The sequence below is a fragment of the Macrotis lagotis genome, chromosome 6 (genome assembly GCF_037893015.1).
Source record: "Macrotis lagotis isolate mMagLag1 chromosome 6, bilby.v1.9.chrom.fasta, whole genome shotgun sequence".
Taxonomy (NCBI): Eukaryota; Metazoa; Chordata; class Mammalia; order Peramelemorphia; family Peramelidae; genus Macrotis; species Macrotis lagotis.
In genome coordinates, this window is record NC_133663.1 from 220330841 (window position 1) to 220348967 (window position 18127).

General features: G+C 38.3%; 1 pseudogene; it reads left to right on the forward strand.

Moving 5' to 3' along the window:
- The first annotated feature begins 14539 nt into the window (after positions 1 to 14539).
- LOC141491416 (ARL14 effector protein pseudogene) overlaps positions 14540 to 18127 on the forward strand; it is a 91634-nt pseudogene continuing 88046 nt past the window's right edge.

An 18127-nucleotide genomic window follows, 5' to 3' on the forward strand; every position in this document is an offset into this window, starting at 1 on the left:
TGGTGAAGTGGATGCTTGTCTCAGCTCTCTCACTCATGAATTCCCCAATACTTTTCTGTGTATAACTTTATTAATTCTCTGGTTGGTTACCTGTCTATTCTTGTTTACTCTTCTCTGGCCCTAAGAAAGGCAGTAAACAAGACCTTCCAGGACGTCTCTGTCTCAGGATGTCCTTCTTCATCTCTTTTTCTTTCCCAATTTACTTACATAGCTAAGGAAGAACACCTCCCATTCTGCCAGGACTCCTAATGGAGCTTTCCTCAAATACCTCTTTCAGGAGAATTCCAGCTTCTCCTAATAGAAAAGTCATAACTATATGTTTATATGTGGCAGGAGCTCTTTTTACTAGTGTATTTTGATGGGAATCTAACATTGACTGGCTGTGCAAGTTGAGTCATACCAGTCTTCAAGGTTTTGTTTTCTCTTCTATAAAATAAACTGTAGAAGAAAATGACTAAGTATTTGAAGATCTATGTCAAGAAAATTTCAAATGTGGTTATGAATATTCAGCCATGACTGAAAAATAAATGAACTACATTTATAATTTATTTTCTATGGATTAGTAATTGGTCTTTTGGAAAGTTTACATAATCCTCGGAAAGCAAACTGTCCTATTATGTAAGTGGGGGTGGAAAAACAGGACCCAGGTGCTCTTGTCCCAGGTCCTCTGTCCCTTTTGCTGAATCCTTACTCATGTCACACCTACTCAGTCTGGGAGATATTACAAGGATCTGATCTGGATCCACTTCTTTTCTCTCTTCCCTCCACACTATTTCACCTGATCTCATCAGTTTCAGTGGATTCAATTGCCATTTCTGTAAAGATGACTCTTAGATATATTGCTAAAGCCCTAGCTTCTCTCTTGACCTCCAGTCACTCATCATAGATTACCTAAGAAATTTTTCAAAATGGTTGTCCCATCAGATGAAAATGTCTAAAACTGAACATATTATCCTCCCTCCCTACTCCATCCCCTCAATTATTCTTTTCCTAATTTTTCTTTACTATCAATGAGACATCACCTTCCCCATTACACAGGATTGGGAATTTGGTGTCACCCTTTACCCATTACTATCTCTTACTCTATTAATCCATAAAGAAAATTTACTGTTAAATTTTATCATTTCTATCAAGTTCTATCTTCATGCCATCATTTTTGCATTTCCCTCCTCTCTTTGGTCACTGCCACCATCCTGATACATACATTCATTACTTCAGAGCTGGTCTATTACAGTATCCTGCTAACTGGTCTCCTGCCTCATCTCTCCCCACTCCAGTTCATCCTCAATTCAGAACTGAATGTCCTAAAGCACAGGTCTGACAAAATCATGCCTCCCTCATTCCATAAAATCCAGGACTTCCTTGTTATCCCCAGGATGAAATATAATTCCTGCTTTGCTATTGAAGTTCTATTTTTGATTTGGTCCCTTCCTGCTTTTCCAGTGTTTTTATATCTTATTCCTTTCCTTCTGTCATCCAGTGAAATTGACCTCCTGGCTCATTCTCAGATGCTACGCTCCATTTCCTGACTGCTCTTTTTGATGACTATCATCCACCCCGTGAAATGCTCTCCTTCTTTCCTGCCTTCTGAAATTTCAGACTTTCTTTTCACCTGCTGCAAAAAAAAAAAACTTTTCACAACCTTAATTAATTTGGGGGTCTTTCCTATGAGATTACCAGATATTTGACATGATTATGCCTTGCTTGTACACAGTGGTGACTCTGTTTTCTTCTCCATTAGATTGGGAACTCCTTGGTATCAGGGCTTTTTTATTTTTAATTTATTTGTATACCAAGTGTTTATTACAGTCCTGATACAGAGTATGTTCTTACTAAATGCTGGGTGACATAATGTGACTTGAACTGGAACAGCATGTAAAATTCTATCATTACTGATGAATGCACTAGTAGCTGATTGTTGTCCCAACTACTAGTTTAGTTTTTTAAAGATATTAGATAATTTTTAGAAGTGGTACAATCTCTAACACTTCAAGGGAATGGAGGTATCTTTATCTCTCATTTCATTCTTAGCAGTAGGGATGGAATGTTGAAAGAATATTGAAAGATGGGGGTGGCTAGGTGGTGCAGTGGATAGAGCACTGGCCTTGGAGTCAGGAGTACCTGAGTTCAAATCCAGCCTCAGACACTTAATAATTACCTAGCTGTTTGGCCTTGGGCAAGCCAATTAATCCCATTGACTTGCAAAAAAAACCTAAAAAAAGAATGTTGAAAGAGATGGCTAGAAAGGTAAGAAAAGAGGCAAAAGTAGTATGAGACAATAAGTCTAAGTCCTGGAATCATACTTGCTTTCATGTGTGTAAAAGGATAACTTTGTCCAGGATCTCAAGCTACACCATCCTAGCAGCACAAACAACATTAGAAAATGAATAACATTGAGATTTGCACACTTTTTCTCTGAGGAAGTTGGCCTTCAGGGATTCAGGATTTGTACAGCCATGTGTTAGAACTCTCCACCATATTCTACCTGGTTCCCATTATCAACTCTGAACTGTTAGAATAGGGGATCATCATTTGCCCAAATTAATTATCAAATTAATTTGGAGAATATTTTTATTCTACATAGAATACTTGTGAAGAATATACTTGGTAAAATATATTTTGTCTGTGAAAATTTGAATTTTAAAAAATAATTTTATTGATGTTCCTATTAAATTTATCAACATATTTATTTTTATTATCCTTCCCCTTTTCCCCCAGAAAACTATCCCAGAAGACAAAGAATGCCTTTTTGTAAAGCAAAAGTATATCAGGGGCAGCTAGGTGGCTCAGTCGATAGAGCACTGACCCTTGAGTCAGGATGATCTGAGTTCAAACTTGGCCTCAGAAATTTGATAATTACTTAGCTGTGTGACCTTGGGCAAGTCACTTAAACCCCATTACCTTGCAAAAAACCCCAGTATATCAGTATAATTTATAGCAATATTAAAAAAATTGAAAATACAGTGGCCTCCTATCTCCATGAAGGATGCATTAGTACTATCACTTTTTTTTTTTCATTAAAGGCCCTCTGGATTTTTGTAGTTTTGTTCAATTTCCTTTTTGATCTTTTGGTTTTTGATTGTTTGCATTTACAATGTGTGTGCTGTTTTGGTGGGGCTCAGCTTACTTCGTGTTTATCAAGTCATGCAGATCTTTCTATTGTTATATATTTAATTGTTTTCCAATTATATACAAGAGTAGTTTCTACCAATGATTTTTTGCAAGGCTTTGAATTTTACAATTTTCCTTCTCCCTCCCTTCCTTCCTCCCTACCCTCAACAGAAGCAAATCCTACAGTCTTTAACTTTAATTATATGATATGCATTAGAGCAGAATTAAATGTTAAGAAAAAAACATATCCTTAAGGAAGAACGAAAATAAATACAGATAGCAAAATTATGAAAAGCATAAGATAACTTTTTTTAAAAATTGAAGATGGGGGTGGCTAGGCACAATGAATAGAGCACTGGCCTTGGAGTCAGGAGTACCTGGGTTCAAATGACCTCAGACACTTGATAATTACTGAGAATGTGGCCTTGGGCAAGACATTTAACCCCATTGCCTTGAAAAATCTAACAAAAAAATTGATGATAATAATCTTTGGTCTTTGTTTAAACTCCATAGTTGTTTCTCTGTATTCAGATGGTATTCTCCATCACAAATCCCTAAAACTGCCTCTGATTATTGCACTGATGGAGTGAAAAAGTCTATCAAGGCTGGTCATGACCCCATGTTTTTTTTAAGGTGTGTAATGTTCTTCTGGTCTGTTCATCTCACTCAATATCAAATCTTGCAAGTTTTTCCAGCCTTTTCTGAAATCCCATCCCTCTTGATTTCTAATAGAATAATAGTGTTCCATCACATACATATGCTAGAATTTGTTCAGTCATTCCCCAATTGATACAATCCCTTGATTTCTAATTCTTTGCAACTACAAACAGAGCTGCCATGAATATTTTTTATAGATGATGTTTTTCCCCTTTGTCATGAGCTCTTCAGGGTGTAAGACCCAGTAGTGATAATGGTGCATTAAAGGGTATGCACATTTTTATTGCCCTTTGGGTAATTGGACAATTCCAAATTGCTCTCTAAAAAGGATCAGTTCACAGTTACATCAACAATTCATTAGTGTCCCAGCTTTCCCACATCCCTTCCAACATTGATCATTGCCCATTCTGGTCATGTTGTCCAATCTGAGAGTGTGAAGTGGTATCCCAGAGATGCTTTAATTTGCATTTTTCTAATCAGTAATAATTTAAAGCAATTTTTCAAATGACCATGAATGGCTTTGATTTCAAATGACCATGGATTGCTTTGATTGCTTTTGCATATCCTTTCACTATTTGCCAATTGGGGAATTTTTTTTAATAAATTTGCCTCTGTTTTCTATATATTTTAGAAATGAGTCCTTTGTCAGAAATACTAGTTGTAAGAGAGTAAGATTCAGGCAGTTGTCACTTCCTCCCTTCTTAACACTCTATTGCAGTAGGTTCTTTGCACCTTTTCATGTGACATAATATACTGTTTTCAATCGCTTCCATCTTCCTCTCTCTCTTTATTGCACCCCTTTTTTAAGGAGATGTTATTTTTAAATCATTCCGTCAGAGTCACAGACAAGTCATGAGTGTATATTCCTCTGGTTATGCATATTCCCCCTAATAGATTAAGTTACAATTTTCTAGAATTATGAGAATCTTTCTTTCAGGTGGGAATATAGCCAGTTTCACCTTACTGGATAAAAATTTTTTTTTCTTTTCATCTCCTTTCTTTTTCATGTATCTCTTGAATCTCCTAGTTTAAAGTCCAAATTTTCTGTTTAGCTCTGATTTCTTTAAAAGTCTCAGTTTTGCTGGATAATGAATTTTTGTTTGCTTTCCAAATCCCTTGCTCTCCAGAATGCCATATTCCAGGCCCTTCCGTCCCTTAATGTTGATGCAGCTAGGTCCTATGTAACTCTGTCTATGACTCTTTGGTATTTAAATTGTTTCTTCCTGGCTGCTTGCAGGATTTTCTCCTTGATTTAATAGTTATGGATTTTACCCAAAATATTTGCTGTTTTCATTTTGGGATCCCTTTCAGGTTGGGTTGGATGTATTTTTTCAATCACTATTTTGCCCTCTAGTTCCAGGATAACAGGGCAATTCTGCTTTTTTTATTCTGAAGTATGGAAATCAGGGGGTTTTTTTTCTCTTCAAGTTTTCAAGTAGTCCTATGATTATTAAATTGTCTCTCCTGAATTTATTTCCATGTCTGTTGTTTTGTTAAGATATTTTACACTTTCTATTTTTTAAACTTTTTTTGACAGATTCTTCTCTTCTCATGAAGTCATAAGTTTCCATAGATTCCAATCATTTTTAGAGAAGATTTTCTTCATTTACCTTTTGCATCTCTTTTTTCCACTTGGTCAAATTTATTTTAGAAGTTTTCTTTTTCCATTTGCGCAGTTATGTTTTTGAGAGAATTATTTTGTTCTTGCACTTGTCCGATTGTATTTTGAAAGGATTTGTATTCTTGCATTCTTTTCCCAATTTTTTCGTTTAATTTTTAAACTCCTTTTTGATCTCTTCTAAAATATCTTTCAGGGGGGGGGGAAGCTAAATGGCACAGGGGAGAGACCCTGGAGCCAGGAGGACCTAAATTCAAATCCAGCATCAGACACTTAATAATATACTGTGTGACCTTGGCTAAGTTACTTAACCCCATTTCCTAACCAAACTAAACCAAGAAAAACAAAAACAGAACAAAAAATAAGTCTTTCTGGACTGGAGACCTATTCATGGATCATTGTCTTCAAGTTAAGATTCAATGGTTTCTCCTTTGCCCTGCCCTTTCTTCATTTTGGGCCCTTTTCCTAGGGCCTTTGTTGGGGGAGAGGTTACCTTACAAAACTTCAGTGTTGAAATCCCTAGAGGTCTTGCCCATTTCAGGGGGATGCTCAGTGGGTTGATCTCTAGGGGATGCCCAAAGCTTTCTCTGGATTGACTGTGCTGTTGATGAGTGGTCCACTCCCTAGGCCTGGGAGGGGGGGCATGGAGGCAGGGAGAACCAGGTTCTGGGTTGTACTCAAACAATGTGCACTGAGTCCTCTAATTAGATAGTTAATCTACTTAATCCTCAATCAACTGAGGGAGATCTGTTGCCCAGAGCTTAAGCTTGGGGCAAAGGGCAAACACCAGGGTGGGGGTTGTTTGCTTTGGAAAAAGTCACCATGCTCACCCACAGGAATGGAAGTGGGGGAAGGTGACTCTGCTGAAAACACAGGGCTCATGCTCAGGTCTTCCAGACCAGACAATCTGACCAGATAGATGTCTAGTTCTCTTGCTATAACTTTCCCCACCTGTCATGCACATAGCAAATGCTTCCAAATTGTTCTCAGATTAATTCCCTGGTCTCCTCTTCCTCCCCTCCACCAACACACACCCCTGCATTAGGTCTTTGCTCTCTGGCCCTGCACACCCTGTGAGAGACCTTATTGGTAGATGTTCTCTCCAGTTCTTGTCTGAGTTCTGTGGTTCCAAAATCTGTTGAATTATATTTGTTCTAATGGAAAGTCAGGAGAGCTCAAGAGTGACTGGTGCCTCTGCCATCTTGGCCTTAAGTTTCACATGTCATTTCTTACAGTACTGTAATAGTCTATTGTATTCATGTAGCACAATTAGTTTAATCAATCAATGTGTTTCTATTTTGATTCCAATTATTTACTATCACAAAAATACCCCTATAAATCTTTTGGTGTATGTTGTGTGTGCATTTTTTTGCTTTTTTATCAATAGCCTACTTAGGAATAGAGTATTTAGCTGAAAGGATATAGACAATTCAATCACTTTATTTGGATAATGCCAAATTGCTTATCAAAATGGTTATATGATTTCACAGTATCACCGAAAATCTATGAGTGTACGAATTAGTCCACATTCACTTCATCATTAAATATTGCCATTTTCACCATCTTTGCTTGTTTTCATGGTATGAGGTGAAAATTAAGGGATTATATGATTTTCATTTGCCTTATTACAGATTTGGAACGTTTTTTTCATGTACTGTGAATTCTTAGTAATTCTTTTCTTTTTTTTTATTGATAGTTTCTTTTCCCATATGTGTACTATGAAAGTTTTTCAACATCCATCCATATGACTATGAATATTTTTAAGTTACAAAATTTCCTTCTACCTCCTCTTCCCACCCCCTTCCCCTCAGCATTGAACAGTCAGGTTAATATTGTACATGCACATTTGTGTTAAGGATATTTACAGATTAGTTATTTTTGGTATGCAGAATTAGGATTAAAGGAATGAAATACATGAGATAATTTTTTTTAAATTGAATGTAGTGTTCATTAGATTCTGAAGGATTTTTTATATAAATATTTTATTTGTTTTGTTTTTCTTTCTCTGGATGGAGAATCCTTTTCATTTTAAAACTTAATTTCCTATGCAGAAATGATATTGGCCTTATTAAGAAGAGCCAATACGGGTTCTACAGGATTTACTAACTCATTCACTGAAGTTTGCATTCAAATTTTCCCAAATGACATATCTGTTTAGGAATGTGAAGAGTAGAGACAGCATCTGGATATTTGACCATTTTAGGAAGAGATGATATCTCTATGTGTCTCACCTGGATTAAGTGCTGTCCTCTGTACATGCAGGAGGATGGATGATATACCAGGTCTGGCTCTTGTTCCTGAAACTACAGAAAACAAGAGGTGACCTTGAGGACATCCAGGCTACTGGGGAGTAAGAAAAAGCATACATTCTGACCCTTATGATGGAGAGTAAAATTTATAATATTCTGTACTAGGGGACCTTGATTTTATTATTATTAACTGTATGACTTGGTCAAGTTACTTGATCTCTCATCCTCACATTCCTTCTTGATAAAACTAGGAGCATGTACTGATTTTTGTGTCCTATTCCAAATTTAAAACATTGATGCTGTGAATTATGAAGTGTCTCCTCTGAAGATGGATTTAAGACTTGGAAACAGTTAAAAGTCTTACAAAGCTAACACTGTTAAGTAAATCTAGGGGATAGCAATTTGGGTAAGAAATGCAGTAAAGCTACAATACCATGAGAATAATTTTCCTGGGTGCTCTTTCAGGATAATATTCACAGAATAACATGATCAATAAATATACAAAGATTGATTGTTCTTTGGGTATAGATCCAAATTGCTCTCCAGAATGGTTGGATCAGTTCACAACTACATCAACAATGCATTAGTATTCCACATTTCCAACATTCCCTCTAATATTAGTCATTTTTTTATACTCTTATGTGAAATCTCTCAGCTTCTTCATCTCCTTTTCCTTCCTTCCAGTACTTTCCCCCATTGCCCATTGACTCCCTTTACCACATCATGCCATTATATTCCACTCCTTCCTATGTCCTGTCTATATATGCTCCTTCTAACTGCTCTTACAAATAAGAAAGTTCATATGAGTTATCAATATCTTCTTCCCATGCAGGAATACAAACAGTTCAACATCAAGTTCCTCATAGTTAGTCCCTCTCTTCCACTCCCTTTATTATTCACCAGAGTCCTGTACTTGGAGATCAAACTTTCTGTTCAGCTCTGGTCATCTTGTTAGGGAAGTTTGAAAGTCCCATTTCATTGAAAATCAATCTTTTCCCCTGAAAGAGGATGTTAAGTTTTGATGGGTAATTGATTCTCGGTTGTAAACAAAGATCTTCTGCCTTCTGGAATATCATATTCCAATCCCTACAAGCCCTTAATGTAGATGCTGCCAGATCCTGTGTAATCCTGACTGTGAAGCCTCGTTAGTTGAATTGTCTATTTCTGGCAGCTTTTAGAATTTTCTCTTTGATTTGGGAGATTTGGAATTTGGCTATAATATTCCTGGAAGTTTTTCTTTTGTGATCCCTTTCAGGCAGTGACCAGTGAATTCTCTTAATTTCTATTTTACCCTCAGCTTCTAGGATCTCTGGACAATTTTGCTGTATTATTTCTTGAAAAATGAAGTTTAGGCTCTTTTCCTGGTTGTGGTTTTCAGATAGTCCAATAATTTTCAAATTATTTCTTCTGGGTCTGTTTTCAAGGTCAGTTGTTTTTCCAATAAGATATTTCACATTTTCTTCCAACTTTTGTTTTTTGGGGAAGAGTCTTATTTCTTCCTGATTTCTTACAAAGTCATCAGCTTCCTTTAGTTTCATTTTGCATTTGAAGGAGTTACTTTCTTCAGAGAGCTTTTTTATGTTTTTCCAGCTAGCCAATTCTGCTTTTTAAGGCATTCTTCTCCTCATTTGCCTTTTGTTTTATTTTTTTCATTAGGTCTAAACTGGTTTTTAAGATATTATTTTCTTCTGTATTTTTTTGTATTTCTTTCACCAAGCTTTTGATTTGGTTTTCATGATTTTTCTGCATTGCTCTCATTTCTCCTCCCAATTTTTCCTCCACCTCCCTGAATTGCTTTTCAAAGTCTTTTTTGAGCTTATCCACAGTTGAACCCATTTTCTATTTCTCTTCCAGGTTTTGGATACAGATGCTTTGATTTTGTCATCATCATTGAATGTGTTTTGATCTTCCATAGGACTGAAGTAATTCTCTATGGTCAGATGCTTCTTTTTCTGTTGCTTACTCATTTCCTCAGTCCAAGCAAAATTTACAGCACTTCCAAGGCTTTGGGGTTTTTTGTTGGGGGGGACACCCCACTGGGACCTTTATTCTTCCAAGGTCTTAAGCTCTCTAGCCTGTGCTTTGATATGTAGAAGACCACATCACAGCCCTCTGCCCTGAGGCTATAAGGCAGGATCCAGCTATCTTAGTAAGGAAGCCTAAACTGCACCCTGAGTCTGTGTGTAGGCAAACTTCAGAGTCCTGCCCCAGGAAGAGCAGAGAGACCTCTGCAGACTTCCCTTACCTTCTCTTGAGGTGGAGGATGCTTTCTCCTGCTTCTCACTGCAGGTTCTGTGGTCGTGCTTCTCACGCCACACTCACCCAGGTGCAGCAGAGTTCTCTCCTCTCACCTTCAAGCTGTTGCTGGTGATCATTGGGCTGGACTGGGATTTGCTGAACTGGGCTGGGCTGAGCAGTGGCTTTTTTCCCACCCCAGGTCCTGGTGAATTACACCCTTCCTGGGGAGGTTCTAAGTTATCTTGGACTGGGAAAATGTATCACATAGTCTTTCTGTGGGTTCTCCCCTTTAAATTTTGGCTAGAGTCCTCATTTGTTTGTTTTTGGGGGGTTTGGGGGACGGAGTTGTTGGGGAATGCTGCCTTCATGCTACCACCTTGGCTCTGTCCCCCAAATTCTGCTTTTTAATCATTCTTTTCCTCAATAACTTTTTGAACTGTTTTATCCATTTGACCTAAACTGGCTTTTAATATGTTATTTTCTTTACCACTTTTTTGGATCTCTTTGACTAAACTGTTGACTTCATTTTCATGTTTTTCCTGCATCTATCTCATTTCTTTTCCCAATTTTTCATCTACCTCCCTTACTTTTCAAAATCTTTTTCTGAGCTCTATCAAAGCCTGAGTCCAACTTCTATATTTCTTTAAGTCTTTAAAAACAGAAGCTTGGACTTTCTCATCTTCAGATTGTATATTTTGGTCCTCCATGGGACCAAAGTAATTGTCTATGGTCAGGTTCCTTTTTTTTCTGTTTATTCACTTCCCCAGCTTCTGCCTGGTTTGGGGGTGCTTCCTGAGCTTTTGAGATGCCTGCAAGGACTTCAGTATGGGAGGCTCTGACTGTTCTCCTGGTCTGTTGGATGGCCACAAGCTCACCCCTCTGCGGCCCCAGACTGCAACCAGGGTCTGAAAGTGGTCAAAGCCCCAGAGTGCTGTCCCAGGGACAGATGACAGACCTCGGCAGTCTCCCTCCACTCCTTTACCTTCCGTGGGCTGAGCAATCAGGGAGCAGCTTGCAGGTGGCTCCCACTGGGCAACTCCACATGCCTGCTTCCATTCCCTGGGACCTGGGCTGTGCTGAGGGCTGTGGCCGTGCTGAGGAAGGCTCCTGAGAAAGCAATTTTGATCAGAAATATACAATTAAAGAAATATGAAACTTTGACATTCCCCTATTTTGATCAAAGGGGATACTAGTAGTGTTAACTGGAGATCAATGAAATATTAAGGCAGATGATAGGCATATTGGAGAGAGAATAACAGATCTTTGGACCTAGAGTTGTCAAGAAATATGGGTGGCAATATAAGGTTCATGACAGTATATAAAATTTGGTGATACATTTATAATGTCAAAAAGGCATATTACAATGATTGAAAGGGAGGAAATCAATCCCCTTTGATTAAATACACTATAGAAAAAACAAGTACAAAATAGCAAAGGAATATTCAGATCCATGTCTTCTGGAGTCCTTTGATGCAGTTCTGTGCCTTTGGATATTGTTCCAGAGGTTCTCTTTAGTTCAGGTTACCTGTAGAGATCTTCCTTTCTAGTAAAAGAATTCGTTACTTCAAATTTTAAACAGACCAAAATTCATATTTTCATCACTAGAAAAAACTCAAAAACTTCTTAGATCACAATTTACAATTTGATATGCCCATTATCATGCTGATATTCAAAGAAAATTCAGATACAAATAGGAAATTAATCTAATTTCATTTTTACATAATCTTATTCATTTATTTATCCATTCCCCCATGTGTAGAATGCTATTCCACTTAACAACATAAACTTTCATAAAAAACAGAATTCTACTGCAAAAGAGAATTCTTTAAATGTTGACAAATTAAGGGGCAGCCAGGAGGCACAGTCAACAAAGCACCAGCTTTGGAGTCAAGAGGACCTAATTTCAAATCCAGCCTCAGACACTTACTACTTCCTGAGTTGTGTGACCTTGGCAAGTCACTTAACCTCACTGCCTTGCAAAAAGAAAATGGCATATTAAATTGAACTTGTAAAATATACATCTGATAATCATTTTAGCACAGAGAATATCCAGTAGGTGACTGACAAATGCAGAAATTTTAACCTTTTCATAATATTTGAAAGTGAATTTAAAGAATCATCAACTGAAAATATATTTTCTCTTTAAAATATTTTTAAAATAGAACACAGATCATCCTTTTCTGATGAACTGAGGCTGTTATAACAAAGAATCACATCTGGATGTTACAAAACTCATTATTCTGCTTAAAATGTCCCTTTAGTATTATAAAAAATTAAAAGATTTAATCACCACAAAAATATGTAGTTGACCACAAACACCAAGGCTATACACTAGCCTACCTGGCTATTAGGATTTAGATAACTGTAGACCAAAGGAATTAAAATTTGATACCTATTTTAATATTGATCATCTGACATGATTATAGCAATTTACCATAAAGACTATGAATGTAAGATAAGGAACATTCCATTTATTTAATTAAATGTCAGTTTTCAGGTGGAGGTCATTTGGATGATCAAATGTGCTAAATCAGTTCTTAAATCTGCCAGGGGAGACATTTCCTAATGTTGCTGTTTGGGAAACCAAATTAGAAGAAAACAACTTCAGAGCATGCTAAACAGCCATTCTCCTAACCTTTCTCAATGAGCCTGTCACTTGCAGTGTGTATGTCTAAAACTTTATAGGGTTACTGGCTCAAAAGACCATTGACCCAAACAGCATTTCCTTTGCTGTTCCATATCTAGAGTCAGAATAATATCCATTCAACAGTCCCCAAAAAACTTCAAATATCAAATTCCCAAAAAACCAGAAGTTCAGGTGAGTTTAGTTCACAAGTATAGAACATTGATTATAATCTCACATTGGCACAAAAAAGAGTATCATAGAAAAACCACAATTGATTTCATCCATGTTGCACAGGTGATTTTGCTTCAAAGCAAACCACAAATGATTTGGGATGTATCAATACAATAATCCCAATTTGCAAATAGAAACAGATTGTATAGAAACGTTTTCACTATTAATATGCTTAGTTATTATCCATATTCAAAAAAATAAACTATTGTTACTGGAATCCTTTGACAACAATTAGAACATCTTAAATTGACTCTTAATCTGCATACATTCCCACAAGTATGGCAAATTACAGATGTAATAAACATAAGATATCTTAGATTCCACTAAACATAATTTTCCCATCATGAAATAAAAATGAATTTAGATCAAAAGAGCAAGAACTTTTCCACTTGCAATTATTACAGTAATTTGAAATGCTTTTAATCTTAATCTAATGGTCACTTGATTTAATATTGCAATGGCAAACTTCTAATTGTCTAAGAACAGAAATTTTCTATGAAAACTATAAGCAATACCATCACATTATTATGTTGAATGAACTTACAGATTGGAAAACACAGGTCCTAGTATTGAAACTTTTTATAAAACATTCTTTTTTCTGAGTGTCTCTTCTTAAGAGCAGCAATAAATATTCCTGATATAAAAAGGACAATCACAAAACTTTCAGGAAAAAAAAATCAGTTGTGAAGTTGTAAAGTGATTTCTTATTCCATGTTAAAGCAAAAATGAATCTTTAAAACATAGGTTTTAGTTGAACCATGCTTGTAGATGACATTCTATTCTCATGCAAAAGATCTTTCCTGTATTCAGTCGAAATTCTCCAGCACAGACATTTCTCAAAAAAGATTTATAACTAGATAGCTCTAAAAATTCCTTTTTTTTAGAGGTTACAAGATTTTCTTCATATTTCACTTAAAAATCTTATGACGTAAGTCCTAGCCAAAAACCTTTAGTTACAAGAAGCAATTATAATCCACAAGAGTGTCCGAGGGACACTAGGATTTCACCTGTGCATCTCCAGGCACCCAGGCACCCAAGAGCAGGCACCCAGCGGAGGCTTGCTTGTTTACTGCCACCGGTGCTGGGCTGCCCTTACTCCTTGTCCCTTGGTCTCCAAGGTGGAGGCCTTCATTTGGGGCAGAATCGGAGCTGCATGGCAGGGCTGTGCCTCCCTCTCCCCCAGAGATGTTGCTGTGCCAACCATACACGTATTTTCCTGCCCAGGTTACGGCTAGGAAGACTCAGGTTGAGCACCCTGCCCAGCCGCTGCCAACCCCCTGGCCCACTGCTGCCCTGCACATGGCAATGAGGTCAGGGTCAAGGGCAGCAGTGAAGAAGAGGAGGGGCGGGGGGAGGGCGGCTGGGGGCTCTGCACTGCCCGCAGGGGCCTGGGCCCTACAGGTGGGGGAGGGGAGGGACAGGCCCCGCCCCGGCCGGCTGCCCCCGCCCAGCCTTGCCCAAGGGCTTTGCCCCTCTGCCTGGCATTCCCTCCCGTCTCTCCGGCCTGTATCTGAGACTGCACCCGGTCCTTGACCCCCACCTCCCCCACCCGCCCCTGGAGCCAGGACCTGTGCCCTCGGCCCAGATGGAGTGATCTCTGGGCCTCCCTCTGCCCCAGGATGGCACTGCCCCTCCCCCAGCTAGTCAGCGGCCACCACCCATGACTACATTTCCCAGAAGGCAGCTGGAGGAGAGGCGGTGCAGGGAATGCTGGGACAGAGGCCAGGCTGGTGGTGACTCTCCCCGCCCCCAGCGCTTCCTGTCCTGGAAGGGAGACTTGGGTTCATATCCTGCTGAGGCACTTCCTGCTGCTGGTCCTAAGCCTCGGGCTCTATACCGGACTTCCGGGTCCCTTCCTGCTCTCAAGCTCTCGGCGCCTCTTCCCTTCTTTCCCTTCGACCATGCCCTTCTAAGGCTTCCCGAGCAGCCCCTGCTCGGGCCATGCTAATGCATGGTCAATTTTTGTGTAGGTAAATTGTAGCACTTAGAACAATACATTTTCCCATTCATTCTTCAGAGGTCTTTCATATTTTAACTTTTCTAAAATTCTCTTCACCTCTAACTTCTTGTTTGTTTGTTTGTTTTTTTTGGTTAAATCTACTTAGTTCCTTAGAGGAGAAAGTTGATAAGCCCCCATTAGTGTATTTTTACTCTGTATATCCTCCTGTAACTCATTTAACTTTTCCTTAAGAAAAGAATTTGGATGTCAAATGATCTGGTTCATATTTGTTTAGTATTGATTATTTATTTGTCTTTGATCCTTTTAGCAAAATGTAGTTTCTCTGCTTATATTATTTAGATCAATTTTTGCTTTTACTTTGTTCTGAAATCATGAGGGATAATCCTGCTTTTTGGTTTTTTTTTTAACTTCTGCAAAAACATAATAGATCCTGCTCCAGCCCCTCACCTTTACTCTGTGTGTTGTCTCTCTACTTCAAGTGATTTTCTTGTAAACAACAGATTGTAGGATTCTGGTTTTTGATTCACTCTATCTGCTTCTGTTTTGTGGATGAATTCAACCTTCTCACAGTCATAGCCATGATTACTAATACTATATTTCCCTTTATACTGCTTTTTCCTCTTCATCTTTATTTTTCTCTCCGTTCATTCTGTTCCTCCTCAAAAGCATTTGGTTTCTGACTTCTACCTGCTACAATCTGCGTTTCCTTATTAGCTTCATTCTCCAACATCCCCCCATACACTATTCCTCCAACTTTTCTGTACATAAGACAGATTTTTATACCCTGTTGAGAGTGTATGTTATTTCCTCTTTGAGCCACTTCTGATGAGGTTCTAGTGTTGCCTGTTACTCTTCCATTCCACTTGAGATAATTTACCCCAATATTTCACCCATCTTTTGCTCAATGAATCCCTTTTCTCACCCCTATATTTTTTCTGGATAGCATCCTATCATAGTCTACTCACACCTGTGCCCTCCATTTACATTTCTAACTCTCCTGATAAAGATAAAGTTCTTAGAAGCTAAAACTACCTTCTTACCATTTATGAATGTTGCCGGGTTTTTATTTACAACGCCGGCTTCTTTATGCTAGTCCGTCCTCTTACTCACCAGTCCAACACGTGATGAGTCTTCGGGGTACCTCCGGCCCCCACTCTTTGATGGGGGAACTTGCCGGGTTTTTATTTACAACGCCGGCTTCTTTATGCTAGTCCGTCCTCTTACTCACCAGTCCAACGCGTGATGAGTCTTCGGGGTACCTCCGGCCCCCACTCTTTGATGGGGTAAGAACCAGACAGAGCGCCTGAGGTGGATAATGAGTCTTTATTCTTCTGTGATCACATTCCCGCTCCCTCCCCACCTCTCAGCAGACACTTTTATCCCTCCTGTCCTCTCTCCCATGAACTCTTAAACAATGAGGGGCCGAGTTCTGTAACATTCCTTTATAAGGGGATTATGTTTCCCCCGCTAAGCGACCACCAAGCCTCTTCCCCCCGCCCCCAACAGAATGTAACAGTTTAACCTTATTGAATTCTTATGATTTTTCTTTATTGTTTACCCTAGGATTTCAATCTGGAACTGCCTATGAGCAACATACCATTTTTCCAGTGCCAGGAAAGGGTCCCCTTTAATTTCCTTCTATCCTCCTTATTGAGTCTGTGGGCTGAGAGCCCTGGGGGGCTTCTGCCATCCACTTAGTCACTCCATAGGCTTGCTGTTGCCTTGCCAGGCAAGGCTTTTACTGACATGGCTTGGACTACGCTGAAAAAAGTATTCATTTTGTACCATTTTTCCTTCTTTTCTTAATATACTTTACGCAACCTCTTCTTTACCTTCATCTCTATCCTTGTTTTTCATTCTTCATCTATGTATAAACTTTTGTCTTTATATTTACAGTGTTGAGCACTGTGTTTTGCACATATTGGTGTGGAGTGGCTTATTTTCCAGTAAAAACCTCAGGTCTATTTCATATAATCTGTTGTTCATAGTGCTAACACAGTTTCTTGTTCATGGCTTATTTTCCAGTAAAAACCTCAGGTCTATTTCATATGATCTGTTGTTCATACTGCTAACACAGTTTCTTGTTCATAGATACAATAAGGCTTCTGTTTGGTATACAAACTTTTGACTGAGCTAGCAGAAACAAGTTAGAACAAAAGATGACCACCTTCCTTAAAGTAGCATCATCCTATTCAAATAGTGTAGAAAGTGCTAAAGTTTAAAATGAGCTATTCCTCTGGAGGAATGCTAAGGACAACAACTTGATTTTATTTTGTTTTTTTTAACTAAGGAAAGGATGAAGATCAAAGAAGGGAATGGATTAGTGCTGGGTGGATGGATGAAGTGGCTTAGGGTTAGGGTTAGGACAAGTTTTGGAATGGATCAGCAATTTTAAAAAAGTTAATGGAAAATTGACACCTCCCAAAATGGGGAGATAGTGAAAACTAAGTCCCAAGTCACAGTTCCACATGAGCTCTATCCCATGCATGATAACGAAAGGTCTGGTAAATGTGTACACTGAGTCACTATCAATTATCTTAGAAAAATAGAGAAAAAGGCACATGTCACAGAACTAGAAAAAGGAAATATGTACAAAATAGAAGGTGAATTCTTGAGCTGTAATTTGTGTTTGAATCCTGAAAAAATTCTAAGAACTATTTTACAAAAGATGATTAATAAATATTTAGGAGAGAAAGCAGTATTTACAAAGGATCAACATGGGCTCCTCAAAAACAGGTCAGATCAGACTAACTTCATTTTCTTTCATTTAAAACTAGTATTTATTAAGCCATACATTAGCTGCCAGAGATACAGAAAAAAATTGAAAACAAATCTGTTTCTGCTGTTTCTGCTTAGAAGTATAAGCATTTAGTAAATGCTTAATGAGAACCTACATTTTTCAAGATACATTATTTGAGAATGTTATTAATGGAGGCTCTTTGCCAAAGCAGGCAAATATTTAATTATTTAAAGTAAACTTTTCAGTGCTCATAGGTTTGCAATAGATCCTCAAGTATACATCCCCAAATTGAAGCAATAATGCCACAAATAAACATATGAAAGTAATTCCACACTGAAAGAAAATGTGCAATTCAGAATTTCATGATGAATCAGATTCTTAGAAGCCTTTTCTATTCTTCCCCAGAGTCTGTCAAGAGAGGGAAACACGAATGGATGTGGTTTCCAATCTTTCAGCAGTAACATCTGCTACATAGCAGCCCAATTATGAGCACATCTAAGGAAACATCTGTAAATATTGCCTGGGAATAGTTTTTTCCTCTTAATCCTTTTTTTTTTTTGCAAGGCAAATGGGGTTAAGTGGCTTGCCCAAGGCCACACAGCTAGGTAATTATTAAGTGTTTGAGACCGGATTTGAACCCAGGTACTCCTGACTCCAAGGCCAGTGCTTTATCCACTGCGCCACCTAGCCGCTCCTA